The sequence below is a fragment of the Eschrichtius robustus genome, chromosome 15 (assembly GCF_028021215.1).
Source record: "Eschrichtius robustus isolate mEscRob2 chromosome 15, mEscRob2.pri, whole genome shotgun sequence".
Taxonomy (NCBI): domain Eukaryota; kingdom Metazoa; phylum Chordata; class Mammalia; order Artiodactyla; family Eschrichtiidae; genus Eschrichtius; species Eschrichtius robustus.
The window spans coordinates 77,550,764-77,570,283 of record NC_090838.1 but is presented as its reverse complement, the minus strand read 5'-3'; positions in this window follow the sequence as shown (position 1 = coordinate 77,570,283).

The following is a 19,520-nucleotide window of genomic DNA, read 5'->3' as shown; positions in this document are numbered from 1 at the left end:
TTTTTTAAGGAACCTCCATACTGTTCTCCATAGTGGCTGTATCAATTTACATTCCCACCAACAGTGCAAGAGGGTTCCCTTTTCTCCACACCCTCTCCAGCATTCATTGCTTATAGATTTTTTGGTGATGTTAATTCTGACTGGTGTGAGGTGATACCTCATTGTGGTTTTGATTTGCATTTCTCTAACAATTAGTGATATTGAGCACATTTTCATGTGTTTGTTGGCCATCTGTATGTCTTCTTTGGAGAAATGTCTATTTAGTTCTTCTGACCATTTTTGGATTGGGTTTTTTGTTTCTTTAATTTTGAGCTGCATGAGCTGTTTATGTATTTTGGAGATTAATCCTTTGTACGTTGATTAGTTTGCAAATGTTTTCTCCCATTTTGAGGGTTGTCTTTTCGTCTTTTTTATGGTTTCCTTTGCTGTGCAAAAGCTTTTAAGTTTCATTAGGTCCCATTTGGTTATTTTTGTTTTTATTTCCATTTCTCTAGGAGGTAGATCAAAAAAGATCTTGCTGTGATTTATGTCAAAGAATATTCTTCCTATGTTTTCCTGTAAGAGTTTTATAGTATCCGGTCTTACATTTGGTCTCTAATCCATTTTGAGTTTATTTTTGTCTATGGTGTCAGGGAGTGTTCTAATTTCATTCTTTTACATGTAACTCTCCAGTTTTCCCAGCACCACTTATTGAAGTGACTGTCTTTTCTCCATTGTACATCCTTGCCTCCTTTGTCATAGATTAGTTGACCATAGGTGTGTGGGTTTATCTCTGGTCTTTCTATCTTGTTCCATTGATTTATGTTTCTGTTTTTGGGCCAGAAGCATATTGTCTTGATTACTGTAGCATTGTAGTATAGTCTGAAGTCAAGGAGTCTGATTCCTCCAGCTCCGTTTTTTTTCCCTCAAGACTGCTTTGGCTATTTGGAGTCTATTGTGTTTCCATACAAATTTTAACATTTTTTGTTCTAGTTCTGTAAAAAATGCCATTGGTAATTTGATAGGGATTGCATTGAATCTGTAGATTGCTTTGGGTAGTAGAGTCATTTTCACAATATTGATTCTTCCAATCCAAGAACATGGTATATCTCTCCATCTGTTGGTATCATCTTTCCTTCCTTTCATCAGTGTCTAATAATTTTCTGCATACAGGTCTTTTGTCTCGCTAGGTAGGTTTATTCCTAAGTATTTATTCTTTTTGTTGCAATGGTAAATGGGAGTGTTTCCTTAATTTCTCTTTCAGATTTTTCATCATTAGTGTATAGGAATGCAAGATATTTCTGTGCATTAATTTTGTATCCTGCAAATTTACCAAATTCATTGATTAGCTCTAGTAGTTTTCTGGTGGCATCTTTAGGATTATCTATGTATAGTATCATGTCATCTGCAAACAGTGACAGTTTTACTTCCTCTTTTCCAATTTGTATTCCTTTTATTTCTTCTTCTTCTCTGATTGCCATGGCTAGGACTTCCAAAACTATGTTGAAAAATAGTAGTGAGAGTGGACATGCTTGTCTTGTTCTCGATCTTAGAGGGAATGGTTTCAGTTTTTCACCATTGAGAATGGTGTTTGCTGTGAGTTTGTCGTATATGGCCTTTATTATGTTGAGATAGTCTCCCTCTATGCCCACTTTCTGGAGAGTTTTTATCATAGATGGGTGTTGAATTTTGGCAAAAGCTTTTTCTGCATCTATTGAGATGATCATATGTTTTTTATTCTTCAGTTTGTTAATATGGTGTACCACATTGATTGATTTGCGTATATTGAAGAATCCCTGCATCCCTGCGATAAATCCCCCTTGATCATGGTGTATGATCCTTTTAATGTGTTGTTGGATTCTGTTTGCTAGTATTTTGTCGAGGATTTTTGCATCTATATTTATCAATGATATTGGTCTGTAATTTTCTTTTTTTGTAGTATCTTTGTCTGGTTTTGGTATCAGGGTGATGGTGGTCTCATAGAATGATGTTGGGAGTGTTCCTTCATCTGCAATTTTTTGGAAGAGTTTGAGAAATATGGGTGTTAGCTCTTCTCTAAATGTTTCATAGAATTCACCTGTGAAGCCATCTGGTCTTGGACTTTTGTTTGTTGGAAGATTTTTAGTCACAGTTTCAATTTCATTACTTGTGATTGGTCTGTTCATATTTTCTATTTCTTCCTCATTCAGTCTTGGGAGGTTACACCTTTCTAAGAATTTGTCCATTTCTTCCAGCTTGTCCATTTTATTGGCATAGAGTTGCTTGTAGTAACCTCTTAAGATGCTTTGTATTTCTGCAGTGTCTCTTGTAACTTCTCCTTTTTCATTTCTAATTTTATTGATTTGAGTCCTCTCCCTCTTTTTCTTGATTAGTCTGGCTAATGGTTTATCAATTGTTTTTATCTTCTGAAAGAAACAGCTTTTAATTTTATTGTTCTTTGCTATTGTTTCCTTCACTTCTTTTTCATTTGTTTCTGCTCTGATCTTTATGATTTCTTTCCTTCTGCTAACTTTGGGTTTTGTTTTTTCTTCTTTCTCTAGTTCCTTTAGGTGTAAGTTTAGATTGTTTATTTGAGATTTTTCTTGTTTCTTGACGTAGGCTTGTATAGCTATAAACTTCCCTCTTAGAACTGCTTTTGCTGCATCCCATAAGTTTTGGATCATTGTGTTATCATTATCATTTGTCTCTAGGTAGTTTTTGATTTCCTTTGTGATTTCTTCAGTGATTACTTTGTTATTTAGTAACGTATTGTTTAGCCTCCATATGTTTGTGAGTTTTACTTTTTTTTCCCTGTGATTGATTTCTAATCTCATAGCGTTGTGGTCAGAAAAGATGCTTGATATGATTTCAATTTTCTTAAATTTACTGAGGCTTGATTTGTGACTCACGATGTGATCTATCCTGGAGAATGTTCCATGCGCACTTGAGACAAAAGTGTAATCTGCTGTTTTTGGATGGAATGTCCTATAAATATCAATTAAATCTATGTGGTCTTTTGTGTCATTTAAAGCTTGTGTTTCCTTATTAATTTTCTGTTTGGATGATCTGTCCATTGTTGTAAGTGAGGTGTTAAACTCCCCCACTATTATTGTGCCACTCTCAATTTGCTCTTTTACAGCTGTTAGCAGTTGCCTTATTTATTGAAGTGCTCCTATGTTGGGTGCATATATATTTATAATTGTTATATCTTCTTGGATTGATCCCTGATCATTATATAGTGTCCTTCCTTGTCTCTTGTAACATTCTTTATTTTAAAGTGTATTTTATCGGATATGAGTATTGCTACTCCAGCTTTCTTCTGATTTCCATTTGCATGGAATATCTTTTTCCATCCCCTCACTTTCAGTCTGTATGTGTCCCTAGGTCTGAAGTGGGTCTCTTGTAGACAACATGTAGATGGGTCTTGTTTTTGTATCCATTCAGCAGACCTGCGTCTTTTGATTGGAACATTTAGTCCATTCATGTTTAAGGTAATTATTGATATGTATGTTCCTATTACCAGTTTCTTAATCGTTTTGTGTTTGTTTTTGTAGGTACTTTTCTTTTCTTGTGTTTCCCACTTAGAGAAGTTCCTTTAGCATTTGTTGCAGAGCTGGTTTGTCGGTGCTGAATTCTCTTAGCTCTTGCTTGTCTGTAAAGCTTTTGATTCTCCATTGAATCTGAATGAGATCCTTGCTTGGTAGAGTAATCTTGTTTGTAGATTTGTCTCCTTCATTACTTTAAGTATATCATGCCACTCCCTTTTGGCTTGTAGAGTTTCTGCTGAGAAATCAGCTGTTAACCTTATGGGAGTTCCTTTGTATGTTATTTGTCATTATTCCCATGCTGCTTTCAATAATTTTTCTTTGTCTTTAATTTTTGTCAATTTAATTCCTATGTGTCTCGGTGTGTTTCTCCTTGGGTTTATCCTGTATGGGACTCTCTGTGCTTCCTGCACTTGGGTGGCTATTTCTTTTCCCATGTTAGGGAAGTTTTCGACTATAATCTCTTCAAATATTTTCTCGGGTCCTTTCTCTCTCTCTTCTCCTTCTGAGACCCCTATAATGTGAATGTGGTTGCGTTTAACGTTGTTCCAGAGGTCTCTTAGGCTGTCTTCATTTCTTTTCATTCTTTTTACTTTAATCTGTTCTGCAGCAGTGAATTCCACCATTCTGTCTTCCAGGTCACTTATCCATTCTTCTGCCTCAGTTATTCTGCTATTGATTCCTTCTAGTGTATTTTTCATTTCAATTATTTTATTGTTTATATCTGTCTCTTTGTTCTTTAATTCTTGTAGGCCTTTGTTAAACATTTCTTGCTTCTGCTCGATCTTTGCCTCCATTATTTTTCCGAGGTCCTGGATCATCTTCACTATCATCATTCTGAATTCTTTTTCTGGAAGGTTGCTTATCTCTACTTCATTTAGTTGTTTTTCTGGGATTTTATCTTGTTCATTCATCTGGTACATAGCCCTCTGCCTTTTCATCTTGTCTATCTTTCTGTGAATGTGGTTTTTGTTCCACAGGCTGCAGGATTGTAGTTCTTCTTGCTTCTGCTGTCTGCCCTCTGGTGGATGAGGCTATCTAAGAGGCTTGTGCAATTTCCTGATGGGATGGGCTGGTGGTGGGTAAAGCTGGCTGTTGCTCTGGTGGGCAGAGCTCAGTAAAACTTTAATCTGCTTGCCTGCTGATAGGTGGGGCTGGGTTCCCTTCCTGTTGGTTGTTTGGCCTGAGGCGACCCAACAGTGGAGCGTACCTGGACTCTGGGAGGGCTCACGCCAAGGAGTACTTCCCAGAACTTCTGCTGTCCATGTCCTTGTCCTCACGGTTAGACAGAGCCACCCCTGCCTCTGCAGTAGACCCCCCAACAATAGCAGGTAGGTCTTGTTCAGTCTCTGTGGGAGTCACTGCTCCTTCCCCTGTGTCCCGATGTGCAAAATACTTTGTGTGTGCCCTCCAAGAGTGGAGTCTCTATTTCCCCCAGTCCCGTTGAAGTCCTGCAATCAAATCCTGCTAGACTTCTAAGTCTGATTCTCTAGGATTTCCTCCTCCCATTGCCGGACCCCCAGGTTTGGAAGTCTGACGTGGGGCTCAGAACCTTCACTCCAGTGGGTGGGCTTCTGTGGTATAAGTGTTCTCTAGTTTGTGAGTCACCAACGCAGCAGTTATGGGATTTGATTTTATTGTTATTGTGCTCCTCCTACCATCTCATTGTGGCTTCTCCTTTGTCTTTGGATGTGGGGTATCTTTTTTTGGTGAGTTCTCGTGTCATCCTGTTAATGATTGTTCAGCAGTTAATTGTGATTCCAGTGTTCTCACAAGAGGGAGTGAGAGTACGTCCTTCTACTCCGCCATCTAAGAGGTAAATTTCTTTTAATTATTCCTATGATCGCTGCTCACAATTCTGTAAATGAGGACACTTTGAATAAAAGTTTAATAGTAGAGAAAAATTTAAGGAAGATGGCGGAGGAGTAGGAGGACATGGAGTTCATCTCTCTCCACAGATGCATCAGGAATACATCTATAGATGCAACAATTCTCACAGACCACCGGCTGAACACTAGCAGAAGACCTTGGACACCAGAAAGGACTATAAAGACCCCTGCATAACTGGGTAGGATGAAAAAAAGAAGGGAGAAGGAGGAGGAGAGGAGGCGGGACAAGACCTGCACCCTGAGGCAGGGAAGCTGAAGCAGAGGAGAGATGCCGAAATATGGGAAGCCCCCTCTCTGAAAGGGAAACCCTCTCTCTGATGGGGAAATCAACTGGGACAGAAGGGAAGCATTCGAAGCTGTTGGAAAAAGGTGAAGGGACTGATCCACTGAAGATGAGACAGAGTCAGAAATACACAGATGGCCCATACTGTGGCCCTACTTGCCCTGGACCTGCAACATGTGTTCACAGGTGTGCAAGGGGGCTGGGAGCTGGAGCGTGGGGATTGCAGAACAGGCCCAGACTAGGAACTGCCATTGGCTGTGGGGAGACGGACTGAGGGGATGGGAGGGAGGAAATCCATAGCAGGGAATGCCTACAGAGGAAGAAGGGACTGCCATGGAAGCGGGACACTACTGCTGAGTCACACGCATGGGAATGAGCCACTATTGTAGCCTCTCTCTCCCCACATGTTGGTGCTTGACAACGGATAATACAGGAAGCCCCCTCAGGGCTGGCCCTCACACGCCTGTTGCCGGGAGCCAGAAAAGGCCCTCACTAGGGCCATAGCTCTTGTGCTGTGGTTGCCAGCTTCCCTGCACATTTGGTGTCAACGGGGCTCCTGCTATCCAAGCAGTCATACCACCTCTGCTCCCTGTCCTCACTGGGGCAGACCCAAGAACTCCAAAATAGCCTCAGGACCAGACTCTTGTGGGTAGACCACGCACAGAGGCGGGGATAAAACCAAAGCTGAACCCCAGGTATGGGGCGACTAAGGAAGAAGATCAAAAATCTATCCATCAGCTGTACAAGCTTTATATTACATCCCAGAGATGAGCCAGGTAGACCCTGCATCTATGAAATATCTGAGTAGACAATAAGTGTTCCCACAAATAAGAATGGTCTAGCTCTGGCAGCTATGGACTTTGGGGGCATGCGTATGTAGGAATTGGGCCAGATCAGAGTCTGAGTTTTCCCCACAGGGCCCACAGCAGGTCCATAAACAAGAGGCAGACGAGGGCCTCTTAGGGAGGCAGAGGTGGGCTGTGACTCACGGCATGTGCAAGGAAACTTACAGCTGAGACTCCAGGGAAACATAACTATTACTATTAATTTTATTATGTTTTGAGTTGTTCTGTTATTGGTTCTGGCTGGTTTTTTTGTTTGTTTTCTTTCTAATTTTTGTTTTATTTATTTATTTTAGTCTTTTGGGATCTTCATGTTTTATAACTTTTTTTATTTTTATTTTTAATATATTTTTATTTTTTTATATATTACTATTTTTACTTTGCTTTTCTGTTGTTCTGTGCTCTTTTCCCTTATTTTTTTCTTCTACTTTTCCTTTAATTTTTAAAAATTTTTTCTATACTTCCATTTCTACTTTGCTTTTCTGTTGTCCTGCACTTTTTCCCTTTTTTATTTTATTTTATTTCTCTTTATTATTTTTTTAAATCATTTTTATCAGTTTCTTCTGTTTCCTTGCTTTATTTTTCACTTGGCACGTTGTTTTGATTTTGTTTTTAGGTTTTTTGTTTTTGTTAGTTTTGATCCTAATTGTTTAATTTCGTTTTTGAGTTCTTCTATTTGTCTGGTTGTTTTCTCTTTTTGATTTGATTCTGTTTTTGTTTCTTTTATGTGTGTGTGAGTTTCCTTATTTCTGTTTTTGTTTGTTTGATTGTGTTTTAACATTTCTCTGGGGTTTTGTTTGTATTTTTTTCTTTAATATATTTTTTGTTATTTTTTTATATTTTGGTTTCTACATTGTTTTTCTGTTGTTCTTTCTCTTTCCCCTTTCCTTTTTTTTTGATCATTTTTGTTGGTTTGTTTTGTTTCTTTGCTTCATTCTTCAGTTGGCCCTCAGTTTTGGTTTTCTTTTTGGTTTTGTGTTTTTGTTAGCTTTCTTTTTCATTGTTTGATTTTGTTCTTGGGTTCTTTTGTTTGTCTGGTTGTTCTCTTGCTTTTTGTTTTATTTGGTTCTGTTTTTGTTTGTTTTGTGTGTGGGCGTGTTTCCTTGTTTCTGTTTTTGTTTGTTTGATTTTAATTTTTACCATTTCTCTGGGGTTTTGTTAGCCTTTTTTTTTTTTTAATCCCCTTTATTGCCAGGACGAGCAACTAGTGGGGTCTTTGTTCTTTGACTAGAAATCGGGCGTGAGGCTCTGGGGTGAGAGCACAGAGTTCAGGATACTGGACCACAAGATAATTCTTGGCCCCAGGGAAGATTAATCACTGAAAGCTCTCACGGAGGCCTCTTTCTGAATACAAGACCCAGCTCCACCTGACTGCCATCAGTTCCCAGTGTTAGATGCCTCACACCAAACAAAAAACAATACAGGAACACAAACACAACTATCAGCGCACAGACTACATAAAGCCATAATAAGCTAATAGACACCTCAAAAAACACAACCTGAATGCCCTGCTCATCAGAGGGAAAAAGCTCAGCTCCACCTACCAGAACACAGGTGCCAGGCCCTCCCATCAGGAAGCCTACGCAAGCCACAGGACAAACCTCATAACAGGGGGCAGAAAACAGAAGCAACAGGAACTATGACTCTGCAACCAAGGGAAAGGAGACATCAAAAACTGGAAATTAGACAAAAAGAGAAGACAGAGAAATATCTTGCAGGCAAAGGAGCAAGGTAAAAACCTACAAAACCAAATAAATGAAGAGGAAATAGGGAAACCACCTGATAAAAGAATTCAGGGTAATGATGGTAGAGATGATCCAAAATCTCGGAAACAGAATAGAGAAAATATAAGAAACGTTTAACAAAGGCATAGAAGAACTAAAGAGCAAACAAACAGTAATGAACAATCCAATAACTGAAACTAAAAATACTCTAGAAGGAATCAATAACAGAATAACTTAGGCAGAAGGATAAGTGAACTGGAAGACAGAATGGAGGAAATAACTGTCGCAGAGCAGAATAAAAAGAAAAGAATGGAAGACAGTCTCAGAGACCTCTGGGGCAATATTAAATGCATCAACATTTGAATTATAGGTGTCCCAGAAGAAGAAAAAAAAATGAAAGGGTTTGAGAAAATATTTGAAGAAATTATAGTCTAAAACATTTCCAGCATGGGAAAGGAAATAGTCAATCAAGTCCAGAAAGCACAGAGAGTCCCATACAGGAAAACCCAAGGAGAAACATGCTGAAATACATATTAATCAAACTAAAAAAATTAAACATGAAGAAAAAATATTAAAAGCAGCAAGGGAGGGGCTACCCTGGTGGCGCAGTAGTTGAGAGTCTGCCTGCCAATGCAGGGGACATGGGTTCGAGCCCTGGTCTGGGAAGATCCCTCATGCCGCAGAGCAGCTAGGCCCATGAGCCACAACTACTGAGCCTGCATGTCTGGAACCCATGCTCTGCAACAACAAAGGCTGCGATAGTGAGAGACCCGTGCACCGCGATGAAGAGTGGCCCCCGCTTGCCACAACTGGAGAAAGCCCTCACACAGAAATGAAGACCCAACACAGCCAAAAATAAATAAATAAAATAAAGAAGTATAAAAAAAAAAAAGAGCAATGGCCAAGAGAAATTTTTCTCAAAAAAAAAAAAAAAAAAAAAAGCAGCAAGGGAAAAGCAACAAAAAACATACAAAGGAATCCCCATAAGGTTAACAGCTAATCTTTCAGCAGAAACTCTAAAGGACATAAGTGATGAAAGGGAAAAAACTACAACAAAGATTACTCTATGCAGCAAGGATCTCATTCAGCTTCGACAGAGAAATCAAAACCTTTACAGACAAACAAAAGTTAAGAAAAGTTGGCACCACCAAACCAGTTTTACAACAAATGCTAAACAAACTTCTCTAGGCAGGAAACACAAGAGAAGGAAAAGACCTACAAAAACAAAACCAAAACAATGAGGAAAACGGTAATAGGAACATACATATCAATAATTACTTTCAATGAGAATGGATTAAATGCTGCAACCAAGAGACACAGACTGGCTGAACGGATGCAAAAACAAACCTGTATATATGCTGTCTACAAGAGACCCACTTCAGACCTAGGAGCACATACAGAATGAAAGTGAGGGGATGGAAAAAGATATTCCATGCAAATGAAAATCAAAAGAAAGCTGGAGTAGCAATTCTCATATCAGACAAAATAGACTTTAAAATAAAGGCTATTACAAGAGACAAAGAAGGACACTACATAATGATCAAGGAATCAATCCAAGAAGACATAACAATTGTAAATATTTATGTACCCAATATTGGAGCACTTCAGTACATAAGGCAAATGTTAACAGCCATAAAAGGAGACATAGACTGTAACACAATAATTGTAGAGGACTTATAACACCCCACTTTCACCAATGGACAGATCATCCAAAATGAAAATAAATAAGGAAACATAAGCTTTATATGACACATTAGACCAGATAGACTTAATTAATATTTATAGGACATTCCATCCAAAATCAACAGAAAAAACTTTCTTCTCAAGTGCACACAGAGCACAGAGAACACTCTCCAGGATAGATCACATCTTGGGTCACAAATCAAGCCTTGGTAAATTTAAGAAAATTGAAATTGTATCAAGCATGTTTTTGGACCACAGTGCTATGAGACTGGACATCAATTATGGGGGAAAAAAACCTGTAAAAATACAAAGATATGGAAGCTAAAGCCTTGCTACTAAACAACAAAGAGATCACTGAAGAAATCAAAGAGGAAATAAAAAAATACCTAGAAACAAATGACAATGAAAACACAACAACCCCAAACCTATGGGATGCAACAAAAGCTGTTCTACAAGGGAAGTTTATAGCAATACAACCCTACTTAAAGAAACAAGAAAAATCTCAAATAAACAACCTAACCTCACACCTAAAGCAATTAGAGAAAGAAGAATAAAAAATCCCAAAGTTAGCAGAAGGAAAGAAATCATAAAGATCAGATCAGAAATAAATGAAAAAGAAATGAAGGAAACAATAGCAAAGATCAGTCAAACTAAAAGCTGGTTCTTTGAGAAGATAAACAAAATTGATAAATCATTAGCCAGACTCATCAAGAAAAAAAGGGAGAAGACTCAAATCAACAGAATTAGAAATGAAAAAGAAGTAACCATTGACACTACAGAAATACAAAGGATCATGAGAGATTACTACAAGTAACTATATGCCAATAAAATGGACAACCACCAAGAAACAGACACTTAGAAAAGTACAACCTTCCAAGGCTGAACCAGGAAGAAATAGAAAATATGGACTGACCAATCACAAGCACTGAAGCTGAAACTGTGATTAAAAATCTTCCAACAAACAAAAGCCTGGGGCCAGATGACTTCACTGGTGAATTCTATCAAACATTTAGAAAAGAGGCAACATCTATCCGTCTCAAACTCTTCCAAAATATAGCAGAGGGGTGGACACTCCCAAACTCATTCTACAAGGCCACCATCACCCTGATACCAAAACCAGACAAAGATGTCACAAAAAATGAAATCTACAGGCCAATAACACTGCTAAAATCCTCAACAAAATACTAGCAAACAGAATCCATCAGCACATTTAAAGGATCATACACTATGTTCAAATAGGTTTTATCCCAGGAAAGGTAGGATTCTTCAATATATGCAAATCAATAAATGTGATACACCATATTAACAAATTGAAGGATAAAAACCATATGATAATCTCAATAGATACAGAAAAATCTTTTGACAAAATTCAACACCAATTTATGTAATAACTCTCCAGAAAGTGGGCACAGAGGGAACCTACTTCAACATAATAAAAGCCATATATTACAAACCCACAGCCAATGTATTCTCAATGGTGAAAAACTTAAAACATTTCATCTAAGATCAGGAACAGGACAAGGGTGCCAACTCTCACCATTACAGTTCAACATAGTTTTGGAAGTTTTAGCCACAGCAATCAGACAAGAAAAAGAAATAAAAGGAATCGAAATTAGAAGAGAAGAAGTAAAATTGTCACTGTTTGCAGATGACATGACATTATACATAGAGAAGCCTAAAGAAGTCAGCAGAAAACTACTGGAGCTAATCAATGAATTTGGTAAAGTTGCACATTACAAAATTAATGCACAGAAATCTCTTGCATTCCTATATACTAACAACAAAAAAATCAGAAAGAGAAATTAAGGAAACACTCCCATTTACCATTGCAACAAAAGAATAAAATACCTAGAAATAAACTTACCTATGGAGGCAAAAGACCTGTATCCAGAAAACTATAAGACACTAATGAAAGAAATCAAAGATGTTACAAACAGATGGAGAGATATACCATGTTCTTGGATTGGAAGAATCAATATTGTGAAAATGCCTATACTACCCAAAGCCAGCTACAGGTTCATTGCAATCCATACCAAATTACTAATGACCTTTTTCACAGAACTAGACAAGAAATTTTACAATTTGTTTGGAAACACAAAAGCCCCTAAATAGAAAAGCAATCTTGAGAAAGAAAAATAGAGCTGGAGGAACCGGGCACCCTGACATCAGACTGTACTACAAAGCTACATTAATCAAGGCATTGTTGTCCTGGCACAAAAACAGATATATGGATCAGTGTAACAGGATAGAAATCCCAGAGATAAACCCACGCACATATGGTAATCTTATCTTTGACAAAGGAGGCAAAAATATACCATGGAGAAAAGACAGCTTCTTCAATAAGTGGTGCTGGGAAAACTGGACAACTACATGTAAAAGAATGAAATTAGAACACTTCCTAACACCATACACAAAAATAAACTCAAAATGGATCAAAGACCCAAATGTAAGGCCAGACACTATAAAAACCTTAGAGGAAAACATAGGCAGAACACTCTATGACCTAAATCACAGCAAGATCCCTTTTGACCCACCTCCTAGAGAAATGGAAATAACAAAAATAAACAAATGTGACCTAATGAAACTTAAAAGCTTTTGCACAGCAAAGGAAACCTTAAAGAAGACAAAAAGACAACCCACAGAATGGGAGAAAATATTTGCAAAACAACTGACAAAGGACTAATCTCCAAAATATACAAGTAGCTTACACAACTCAATATCAAAACAAAAAACAATACAATCCAAAACTGGGCAGAGGACCTAAATAGATATTTCTCCAAAGAAGACATAGAGATGGCCAACAAACACATGAAAATACACTCAACATCACCAACCATTAGAGAAATGCAAATCAAAACTACAATGGGGTATCATCTCACACCGGTCAGAATGGTCATCATCAAAAAATCTACAAGCAATAAATGCTTGAGAGATTTGCAGAAAAGAGAACCCTCCTGCACTGTTGGGAATGTAAATTGATACAGCCACTGTGATGAACAATATGGAAGTTCCTTAAAAAACTAAAAATAAAACTACCATATGACCCAGCAATGCCACTACTTGGCATATATCCTGAGAAAGCCATAATTCAAAAAGAAACATGCACCACAATGTTCACTGCAGCACTATTTATAATAGCCAGCACATGGAAGCCACCTAAATGTTCATTGACAGATGAATGGATAAAGAAGAGTTGGCACATATATACAATGGAATATTACTCAGCCATAAAAAGGAACAAAATTGAGTTATTTGTAGAGACGTGGATGGAACTAGAGTCTCTCATATGGAGTGAAGTAAGTTAGAAAGAGAAAAGCAAGTACCATATGCTAATGCATATATACAGAATGTAAAAAAAAAAAAAAAAAACGGTATTGATGAACCTAGTGGCAGGGCAGGAATAAAGACACAGACGTAGAGAATGGACTTAAGGACGTGAGGGGGGATGGGAAGCTGGGTTAAAGTGAGAGAGTAACACTGACATATATACACTACCAGTTGTAAAATGGATGGCTGGTTGGGATCTGCTGCATATCACAGGGAGATCAGCTCAGTGCTTTGTGATGACCTAGAGGGGTAGGATAGGGACGGTGGGAGGGAGGCTCAAGAGGGAGGGGATATGGGGATATGTGTATACATATAGCTGATTCACTTTTCTGTACAGCAGAAACTAACACAACATTGTAAAGCAATTATTCTCCAATAAAGATGTAAAAAAAATACATAAATATAAAGTTTAATAATGCACAAAAACAACTGTTATTTTACTTTCTAGATATTTCATATCCAAAAACTTAGTGTGTATGTATTTGTGTATCTTAAGTTATCCCAAATATTCATTTTTCTCTCATTATCAGTAAAAATTAAAAGTTGGTTATTCTGGAATCTGTACATTGAAGTCAATTTTTTTATTGTTTTCTTGATCTTTTGGTATTTCAAAGAAAGTTCATATTTTACATGTTTTTTTATATTCTATATTTTTACATGTTCTTTCTGTATTCTATGCAGTAGTTTTGCAACTGTTTCGTTATCTCTAAACATTCTCAATATGAAATGAAAAATTTAATACTACTGCATATAGCCAATCGAACAACTCCTAACATTCTATGATGTGGATTTGAGATAGGACTATCACTTGTGATGGTAAAATTATCATGAATACACCAGCATTAAGAGTCTTAAATTTTAAGAATAATTGTATTTGTTTTTAAACTTTATCCCAAATATCTTAGGTTGCATGTAAAAAATTAGCTATTACATAATCCTACCAGAACTATGAAAAAATATTAACCTGAATCAGTGACCAGATAGTAAATTTATTTTGCATTTAAAATATATAAGAATATATTTATGTATAAAAATAATAAAATTATGTTATATTGCGCCTCCTTTAAGTTTGTGACATAAATCGTGATTCATTGAAGCTTTACCTCTCAAACATACCTTAATGACAATATTCTGTTGGCCATCAAACTCTACTCCTCCTGTGTAAGGGAACATTTTATGAATTATGAATAGGCATCTGAAAAATTACAGTCTTCTTTAACAGTCTGCTTCTAAATGCAGCCTTGTTTTGAAGAAAGAATGAAAGGCATTTTTTTCCCTTAAATCCTCAGCTAGCTTTTCTTCTTCTTGGAGACTCTCACCAGAAACTGATTAATGTTGGACACCAGTGTGTCACCAGAGGTGCAAGTTAAAGGGACTAGTAAGTTTCTCCTGATAGATATCCGTTGGTTGCCTTATCCGGTGCCAGAATCTTACTGAATATCTATTTCCTTCACCAGAAAAATAGGCAAACCTTCATAGTGTTTTTGTGTATATTATGTAAAACAATGTGCTTACATTCCCTAGTATAAGATAGTATCAATAAAGATTAATTTTCCTCCTACTTGGACACATTGAAGGCAAATAAATATTTAAATAGATTTTCAATTATTTTTTTGAAAATGTTAAGAAATGGTTTGATGATCTGAGCTTTAGTATATATTATCTACTTCTTTATTAAAACCCTGAAAAGGAAATTCATCTTCTTAGAGCCTTGTTACTCAAAATGTACTCCTGTGGTTTTGCCTTGGGAAATTGTTGGATATTCAGACTCTCAATTAGTGCTTGACTTATAATGAATCTGGATGTGCACTTTACCAAGTTTTCCAGGCAATTTGACATTCACATTAAAGTTCAAGACACACTATCCCAAAGGGTCTTATAGTTGTCCCCCAGTTTACCTTCCTAGAGACAGCTCTAAAGCAGAAACCAGGTATGTACCCACTCAAAACTAGAAATGTTGAGATCAGAGCTCTGGTGGAACTCATTTGCTAATGCTTCTTCCTGATGCCTGCCAAGAATGATTGCTCTCCTGGGTCCTTTATTTTCTGACCCAGTTAGTCTTTCCTCTGTGTGACTTTCAGGTTCTATATTGGTGCTAAGATTACTCCTCTTACCTCCTTTGGAAGCTTTGTTGCTCTGCCAGCACTTCTGCATTGGATGTTCTGTACACTTCAATCTCTGGCCCACCTTCATATCGGATGTCCTCTCTGATTCATTCTAACCCTCCTCCTCCATACAATTCCAGGGCCTCTTTATTTTTTAAAAACATTCCAGAAGATTTTTTTAAGTGTGTGTGGGGGGAGAGTGGATGAGATAGATAAAAGAAAAGGAAGAGCCAAAAAATGATGTGAAAAAAAAAGTGTGAAAGAAGATCAAAACAGGATTTTGAAAAAATGAATTCATGGTATACTCTAAGACATGAGACCCAGTGAAAGAAAATGATAAAAATTGTATGATGAATGTTTTCTTATGTCAATATTCTCAGTGTATATCTAAAACTATATGTATAACTACATGGAAGTTATACATGTAGAGGAGAACTTGAGGACTTTCGTGAATGTCATCCAAATTACCCCTTCTTATTAGTCTTTGTCGTGGATTATGAAATTATCTTATTTTTCAGGAAATAAAACCAATTCCTCTGTGTATTATTATATAGTAAAATATGTATGTACACATAAATACAAGCACACTGTTATAAATGAAATAAATTTATCCTTACAATTACTCCCCATCCTTTTTGCAGTTACTTTTATTTCCAGATGGAATTCTACCTCATGATTGTTTAAAGAGCAGTCACCTGCAGCGTATTCCCTTTAGGGATGAATTCTAATGTCCTGAAGTGTGCTGAAAGGTACAGATTGATTATAACCTCTATTTACCTCTTGGATCAGTAAGTGATAAATTGCTCTCCTTTGGCCTCTACAATGCTGCAATGTGGGCTGCTTCATGTTCACCGTGGAGAGCACTGCTGAGCCTAAAATTATTTACAATTGTTGGAAAGTTAGGCACTTCAATTCAAGGAAGAAAAATATATTTTAAAAACTTCATAATACATATACATCATGTTTGCATCAGTAATTTTCTCTGTTGCCTTCACACTCTTTCTGAAAAGCCTGTCCTGGGAAGCTGAGAGCTAAAGGGTATATTTCAATGTACAACTCCCCTGCTTTAGAAACTTTGAATTACAACCCATTACCTGCTACTGAAGTTTGCCTGTCAGTTACCTGCCCCATTCACTTAGCTGTCATACCTTTGTAAGCTATGTCTGACCATGTCACCTCTATGCTCCACCTCGATGCTTAAAATTGTCCATAAAAAAATGAGTGAATGAACAATATAAAGTAAGAAACTAATGCTCTGACTTGGAAATTACATAAAGTACACTGCCATACACTGGCTTAAATTCAATTGACATTCACTCTTCTGTGATTTTTGGATGCATAGATGGCAAAATTTGTTGGAAATGGGGAATAATGGAAACTCAGTGTTTTTAGAATTTATTATTAATAAAGTTCATCTTAACAGACACTCAAAACACACCTGGTTTGTTTATTTCTTTATTTTGCGTTTACACTATTGCTCATGTCAAAGTTTCCAAAAATGATAAACAAGCACATTGTGGTAATCCCACGTGCTTGATGTAGAATTAATTCAATAAAGGAAGCCTAGAATTTCACGGTGTCACATCTGGTTCACCAGGCATCTGCAGTGCACTTCACTAAATGTCAGAGCAGGACAAGTAGCCAGAGACACCATCGGCCAACCAGTAGCTGTATGTTTTTTTCTGGTCCAAGTCCATATTTACATAAAGTTTTCATAGGAACTGATAATAACTGTTTCTCATATTCACTAATTCTTTTATTTATATATTTTTTCATTTGTTCATTATCTTTAAAAACTTACTCTTTGAAAGGCTTTAAGTATTGGGTACTCTGACATAATAAAAGGTGGAACAGAGATGTGTCTGGATCTCAGATTACTTGTAATGTTGTAGAGAAATGTTACATGCTCAAAAGACTCTAAGTAAAGGTAGAGAGTAATAAGGAGCATAACTCTACCATGAGTGTCCTGATGAGAAAATAGATGCTACCTGGGTTCCTATTCTACCTCCACTGAATTGTGGAAGTTTGTCAAAGTCTTTGTACCTCAGTTGTTTCTTTATAAAATAATGATAGTGAGAGTACTTCCATTTTGTTTTATTGAATATTTGGTGAGACAAAATATGCAAAGTCCTTAAAAGAATGTCTGTTATGAGGACTCAGAATATATTAAGTACCCAAAGAGATTGGTTTCTATTTAGGACCAAAGGAGCTCAAATTGTGCTCATGCATGATAATAAATTTTAATAACTGGAAACATTTTTCCTCTAGTTAAAAAAAATAGACATTCAAATTTTCCATCGCACATACCATGGGACTAGAATGACTGTCTTGACTCAAACCCAGATTCAATTAGTAGTCAGTTATTATAAGTTGTTCCATGGATTTTAACCTTTCTTAATGTTTGATTTTCAGCTCTTAATAGAATAATAGATACTGTATAGTGATAAATCAGTTCATGATATTAAACATTTGGTAAATTTAACTTCTATCAAGTAATGCAATCACTTTGATACTGAGTATGGCTGTGAGAGATGACTGGAATGCTATGATCCAGTGCAATGGTCTTGTTGGCACCTGGCAGGTTAATTTGAGCTTCCCAGTATTTTCAAGACTGATTCTAGAGTGGCACAGAGGTAGGAAGTTGCTGAAACCTAGTGTGGAACAGATTTTTACTGTTGATAGAACATCTGTCCATATAAACAAGGTAAGCTGTGATTTCTAGAAATTGGGTAAGTTTCTTTAATACAAAAATATTTCTTTCCCATATGCTCATTATTGCTTGATACTTGTTAACTTATAAAACCCTTCATTCCATATTGTGAGATGATGCTAAAAATATCACTTCTTCTGGAAGAGTGAACAGACTGTGACTTGCAACCCTTCTCAGTTATAAATGACCCATATTAAGATCTTTTTTCTGAAAGCATATCTCAAAAGGGTGAGGAGGAAAGGACCATAAGGGATGTGTTGCCTGACTGCAGAGAGATGGAGAACAATGATAGTAACAAAAAATGCTATAGTGACTCAAACAAGTGCAAAGAGCTAGAGCTGAATGGAATCCAGAGTATGGGTCAGGGAACCAGTAAATGATATGAATGAATGCCAGATAAGAGAGTCAGTTGAAGACAGAGCTAGAGAGCTGAAAAAGGATGGTAGTGAGATACATTAGCTGTTATTAGCTAGAGTCTGGCTGAATGAAAGGTTGTACTCAATCAGACTCTTTAAACATGAAGAAACACATTTGACTAAATCAGGTAGCTTGTATTTCAGCACTAATAATTAAATCTAGGCAGTTACCTACCTTTTGCAAATCAAAGTTCTGATGGAGCAGATTTGTCAAGGTCACCTGGTTCAGGAAATGCAGCTTAGAACTTGATTAAAAGCAGTGGTTCCCAAATTTTATATGTGTGAGAACCACCTGGGGAGCTGTTTCAAAAAGTGGCTCTTAACCTTAGCTGCACATTATTATCATCTGTGGAGTGTTTAAAAAATTGAAGCCCAGGTCACTTTCCAGTCTAATTAAATCAGACTCTCTTGGGTGGGACCCAGCCATCCCTATTTTTAAATCTCTATAGACGAATGTACAGACTAAGATAATATCCAGTATTTTAAAAGAGAACCCCTGGAGATTCTGATTCAGAAAAACTCTAGGAAAGCCAAGGGCCTTGCCTTTTAACAAGTATGAAAGGTATTTTTCATACAAATGGGTACAGGTGTCCACTTTTAAATCTCTGGTTTAAAAAAACATGATATGATTTCAGGGAAGATTCTTAGAAATAAATGATTCTACACAAAACCGTTTGAACCTATAAATCCCAACAGTCCTGCGGCAAGTCTTTAACAGTTAAAGCATCCCATTCAAGAAAGAAGGGATCATCAGGAACAAGTTTAGAAAGCAGCTTCTCAAAGAGCAGTGACGTCTGCCAAATATGATTGCTTCCACACCTATACCTGGTGAGCTCATATTTCTCTAGTGTGGTTCACATATACCCAATACCCAGTTGCCTCCTTTTTTAGAAACATCTGACATTAGTATGGTACATTTCTTAAAGTTGTTTCCATAATTAACCCATATCAACCCTTTTATTAACTAAAGTGATAATATTCAGATTTCATTGGTTTTTACCTACTGTCCCTTTGTTTTGTCCCAGGATACCACATTAC